Here is a 6,000-nt window from a genome sequence, read left to right as displayed (position 1 = left end):
CCCTCACAATGTCTGACGGAGGCCCTATCCTCGACCAAGTCGACAACACCCCGCTGGTTGACAAGCGAGGTAAGAAGACTGCCGAATCTGACCAGGATGAGTACATCCAGCGATTGGAGGCTCAGCTCCAGCGAACCCAGGAACAGCTCGACCTCCAAAAAGGTGCAACACAGCTTTATGAGCGACTCCTCCGCGACAGGGAAGGACATACCACTCCCCGGAGTGGTGAGAGGAGGAACCCCCATGACAGGAACGAACACACCACTCTCCGGAGTGGTGAGATGAGGGATCCCCCCCGAAGGGACCAAAATGTTCCCCGCCAATTGGATGTAGGGCAAGGTAGCCATCCACCCCCAGGTTTCCAAAAGAGACTTGTCCACCCGGTCAGCCGGGCTCGATCTGGCGAGCATCCTACCCGCTCTGAAGAGTTCCACATTTATCGGGACTGTCGTCATCTGCTCGATGACAACCGCTCTCGGCGAGAAGAGCAGCGGACGAACCGGGGTGAATCTAACCCACGTTCCCAAAACTTGGAGGAAGAGCAGGCTCCTCGTCCCAAGCGACGACGGGGAGAAGAGCAGGTTTTCTCGGCTGGGCGCCGCGCAGAAGATGACACTTTCACAAGTGAGCAAGTCGCTGACTCCGGTAACAGCGGATCCCTTCCACCAGACCAACTCCAACAACTCCTCATGGACATCAGCGAACGCCTGAGGAGAGTGGAGGGGGGAAGTCATGGTGGGCACCCATCTTTGGAAATAAGGGAGCTACCTGGACCTTTCACAGCTCGCATCCTGTCTACTCCCCCGGTTGGCGACGTCCGACCTCCCAAAATAACTCCGTACACAGGGAAGGAAGACCCATATGACCACCTCATGAGTTTCAGGTCAGCCCTGGAGTCCAAAGGTGCTGATGACGTTACCAAGTGTCGAATCTTCCCTTCTACCCTCTCTGGCAGTGCAAGGGACTGGTTCTACCAACTTCCTCCGGGCTCGGTTGATTGCTTCAACGAGCTCCGAGAGCTCTTCCTAGGCCAGTATATCATCCAGACCGATAGAATCTACACCACGGATGACCTGACTCGAGTCCGACAGGGCAGCAGGGAATCCCTCCGGGAATACATCACTCGATTTCAGCTAGAACGATCCCGGTGTCGCGACTGTGATGAGAAGGTAGCCTTCGCTGCTTTCAAGGGTGGTCTCCTAGAGGGGGACTTCTTGTTTGAACTCAACCGCCGCAATCCGCGCACCTACAAAGAACTCATGCAAGAGGCCATTGCCTATGCTACTGCTGAATTTAAAACATATGGGAAGAAGCCGCCCACCATGGATCGCTCAAGTACCGACCAGGCCATCATAGTGCCACCCCAGCCCAAGCCCTACTCGGGTAACCAACATGGGGGGTCCGGGAAAAAGTTCAGTAAATTCACCAAGAAGCAATTTGGTGATGGTAGAGGTGGAGGGCAACGAAGGGAGGAAACTTATCAGACATCCGACCCTACCCATATCCGCCCCATGCATGCAAGGGAAGCCAAGTACCATGCATTCAGGGCGCGGCTATGGCAAATGCATTCAAGGGAAACTAAGTACCATGCATTCACGGAAGTCCTACCACGGACACTTTTTTCTTCATTTTTAATCAAAGTCTTAATTGGCTGTATGGACCCCCGGGCCATCAGACATCCGACCCTACCCATACCCGCCCCATGCATTCAAGGGAAGCCAAGTACCATGCATTCAGGGCGCGGCTATGACAAATGCATTCAAGGGAAACTAAGTACCATGCATTCACGGAAGTCCTACCACGGACACTTTTTTCTTCATTTTTTCTCAAAGTCTTAATTGGCTGTATGGACCCCCGGGCCATCAGACATCCGACCCTGCCCATATCCGCCCATGCATTCAAGGGAAGCTAAGTACCATGCATTCAGAGCGCGGCTGTGGCACATGCATTCAAGGGAACTTAAGTACCATGCATTCAAGGGAAAATCAATCTCATGCATTCAAGGGAAACTAAGTACCATGCATTCAGAGAAAAATCAATTTCATGCATCCAAGGGAAACTAAGTACCATGCATTCGATAACATTCTGCAGTACCATGTATTCAAAAGAAGGGCATCCTACCCCATAACGGGTTGGACACCCTCCAAATCATCCAAATATCATAAAGTACAAAGGGAATAATCAAAAGAGTTTGTAATTTGGTACGGGCTACATCCGACCCGCCATATAACTCAAACAAAAATAGGGCGATGGTCCGCCCACCCCTGCCCTCGGGCCATGTTTGCTTCAAACATTTATTTGGGATCCTCTCCCATGTCATGCTCCCCACCTGTGGATGCTCCATCCTCGGGCTCTTCCCCCTGGGTACCTCCTTCTGGAACATTGGCATGTCCATCATTACTGCCAGCCCCTAACAGACCACCTGCTTGGCTTGGCTCAGCTCCTCCTCGCACTGCTCCAACTCTTGCCTAGCCTGGTCTGCCTCCTTCCTGGCCTGCAGTAGCTCGGCCTGCAATGCATTGATTAGGCTTCCTGCCCCGGCTCGAGCCCAGGCTTCCGCCCTGCTCACCACCCAGGCTTCCGCGCCGCGCACCCACCCAGGCTTCCGCGCTGCTGACACCAGCTTCCTCCGAGCTTTCGCCCCGTACACCGCCAGCCCCGGCCCGAGCCCAGGCTTCCGCCCCGCGCACCCACTCAGGCTTCCTCGCCACGCACCCACCCAGGTTTCTGCGCCCCTGACGCCAGCTCTCTCCGAGCTTCCGCCTAGTGCACCACCAGCCCCGGCCCGAACCCAGGCTTCCGCCCCGCACACCTGCCCATCAAAAAAAAAAACAACAAAAATCAAGATGGGAAGTACTCGGAATACCAAGACAACACCATGGACATATCAAGATCGCTACTGGTTTCCTACCCCTCATATGTGCTCTTCCACCCCCAAATTTACAACATTCACTCTATCACTTTTCACATGCTCAACCACCAACCATTTATCAAAGCCAATATTCACAATATCAATTCAAAGGGAAGAGCAATGACAACCCAATCCTTACCAGTATTCCGCGGCTTCAACAGCTCAGACGGGTTCCGACCCACTAATCTTGTTTCCTATGTACCTGGCCAAAAACACAACAACACCCAATAAATTACAAAGTCCAAGAATGAAGGCGTGTGGCCTACCCAGTGCTCAGCAAGGCTCATATCCACTTGTACCACCTCCTGCCCGAGCAGCCGCGCACCCGAGCACCCGTGCACCCGTGCACCCGAGCACCCGTGCACCCGTGCACCCGTGCACCCGAGCAGCCGCGCACCCGAGCACCCGTGCACCCGTGCACCCGAGCACTACCCCCACCCACCCGAGCCGACCCCTTCTCTGCACTACTCTTCCACAACAGCCGAGCCTATATTTGGTTATCTAAACAAAAAAGGGAGGCAGCTGTATTTGGTTATCCTTAAAAAAAAAAAAAAAAAAAAAAAAAAAGGGAGGGGCAGCTCTCTCTCTCCTCCAATGGTCACAAAAAAAAAAGAGGAAGATGTGGGTGCGGAATCCTTATATTTGAGCTCTACCATTTAATTCAAGATCCTCATTTACAAAGGGCGACATCCCACCATTAAAATCGGACGAGATTCACTGGGATTACACGAAGCGTCTACTGCTCGGAATACAGATTCTCATTTACAAAGGGCGACATCCCACCATTAAAATCGGACGAGGTTCACTGGGATTACACGAAGCGTCTACTGCTCGGAATACAGGGTGATCAGAAACTCAAAAAAAAAAAAAAAAAAAAAAGGGATCTTTCATGTGTAACCCCCCAAGTTTTCCTACAGTACAGCTTTCTTGCTCAGGAACTTGGGGGACTTCTAGACAGTAGCTTAAGCAGGAACAAGTGTGTGGTTACTTGTCGTTCTGCTCGGACTCTTTTGTGTACAAAGTTCCCAACCAAGAAGTATCTTTTGCTCGGAAACTTGGGGGACTTCTGTTCGTATGATTAATCATCTGGGCATAACGACAAGTCACACAAGGCTTAACATCATGTCGTTTGGGCCTAGACCCAAAAGCTACGCCCCCGCTAGGCTCCGGCCTCCTAGGCCTTGACCTTCTAGGCTCCGGCCCCATAGGCTCCGGCCTCCTAAGCTCCGGCCCCATAGGCTCCGGCCCCATAGGCTCCGGCCTCCTAAGCTTCGGCCCCATAGGCTCTGGCCCCATAGGCTCCGGCCTCCTAAGCTCCAGCCTCCTAGGCCCCGACCCGTGTCAACTCACTCGGATCCTCGAGACCGGTGACACGTGGCGCTCCTACAGTGCAAGTCATCACAAGGGACACGTGTCATCACCAGATTGGTTGACACTCTTCCAAAGGTACTATAAAAGAGGTACCTTCTTGTCACAAAAGGACGACTGAAATCATTATTATACTATTCACTCACTCTGCTCTCAGATCTCTCTGAACACTGACTTGAGCGTCGGAGGACCTTTGGCCGGCACCACACCGGTGTCCTACCCGCTCACTTTTGTGTGTCTGTGCAGGGTGCTCCGAATATCATTCTATCTTATTACTCACCAGTCGGACCCAGCTACCCGTTCCTGCCCCACTTCGACGTGTCCTCCGCTCAGTGGTGGGTCAACGGGCCTACGTGGTTCGACTCGACGTTGACTGCTCTACCATTTTTGGGCATCAACAGGAAGTAATAAAACTGTAAATAACAATATTATAAATGGTGAGCTGAGATTAAATATTAAATTTAATTCTCTTTTTTAATTACTAAAAATCTATGCTATTTCTGCTTAGGTATGAGTTTAGTTAAAAAATGTTGTTGCAATCATTTGGCCAAGCAACATTCTTTTATTGGTTGTTTACACTTTACCCACATACTTGGACTTTGGGCTCCTATCACTTCACTACCTAATAAAAAATTGAGTCAATTTGCTATCTTAATTTTTTTTTTTTTTTTTTTTGCAATGTCATATCTAGGCAATTTTGCATCTCACTTTCCGTTAAAAATAAGTATGTGCGTGGCACAAGACCCTTTTTAAAGGGTTGTTTAGTCTTTTTAGGCCTAAACAAAATACTAAATGGGATTAGGGGCCTATTTTAGGGCCTTTTTAAGTTTCCGAAAAACCTAAGAATAAAGACTGTTTGATAATTTGTTTAAGCTAAAAAAGACAAAAAAAAAAAAAAAAATTATCCAGTATGACGCACATACTTTTTTTAACAGAAAGTGTGATGAAAAATTCCCGAGATCTGACATTGTAAAAAATCATAATTCATATGACAAATTGACTCAACTTTTAATTTAATTTGTTACGTAAAAATGAGTCCAAAGATTAAGCAAGTAAAATAGAATTGCATGACGAGTTGGTCACAATCATAATTCATAACTTGATTTATTTTTTTTCTTCTTTTAAAGTATTTAGATTATGATTTAAGATTCAAATTTTAGTGTTTAATCTCTAGAATTTTAGGGGTTTAGCCCTCAAACTTACATCTGAAGGTGTAAATCCTTATAAACCCTAAAATTTTATAAACGTCATCCAAGAACAATTGTAACTGTAGGACAATCACGTTAAATCCCTAGAGTTTTAGGGCTTTAGCCCTCAAACTTACATCTGAAGGCATAAATCCTTATGAACCCTAAAATTTTATAAACTCCATTCAAGAACAATTGTAACTGAGGGGCAATCACATTAATATACAGTACTTATGTGGCAATGACATAAATATACAGAAAACACTACGGAGCGATTGCTAGAGCAGTGTGGGGATCAATGCCCGTGCGCTTTCACATATATTGCGGCATTCTCTTGTTGTCAAAGGGACTGAATGCCATAAACTCTGTTTGAGTGAGGGACTTGAGATTTGCGATTATGTGAGACTTAGAAATCTCATGGGTCTTTTATTTTTATTTTTTTGCCATTGAAATCTCATGGTCAAATTACCATGTTTGGCAACTTTAGATTTAGAGAATGGCAGGGACTTTAATATGGAATTATTTTGGAGTTAG

The sequence above is a fragment of the Dryas octopetala genome, chromosome 3 (genome assembly GCF_963921425.1).
Source record: "Dryas octopetala chromosome 3, drDryOcto1.1, whole genome shotgun sequence".
Classification (NCBI taxonomy): domain Eukaryota; kingdom Viridiplantae; phylum Streptophyta; class Magnoliopsida; order Rosales; family Rosaceae; genus Dryas; species Dryas octopetala.
This window is presented reverse-complemented; position numbering follows the sequence as displayed.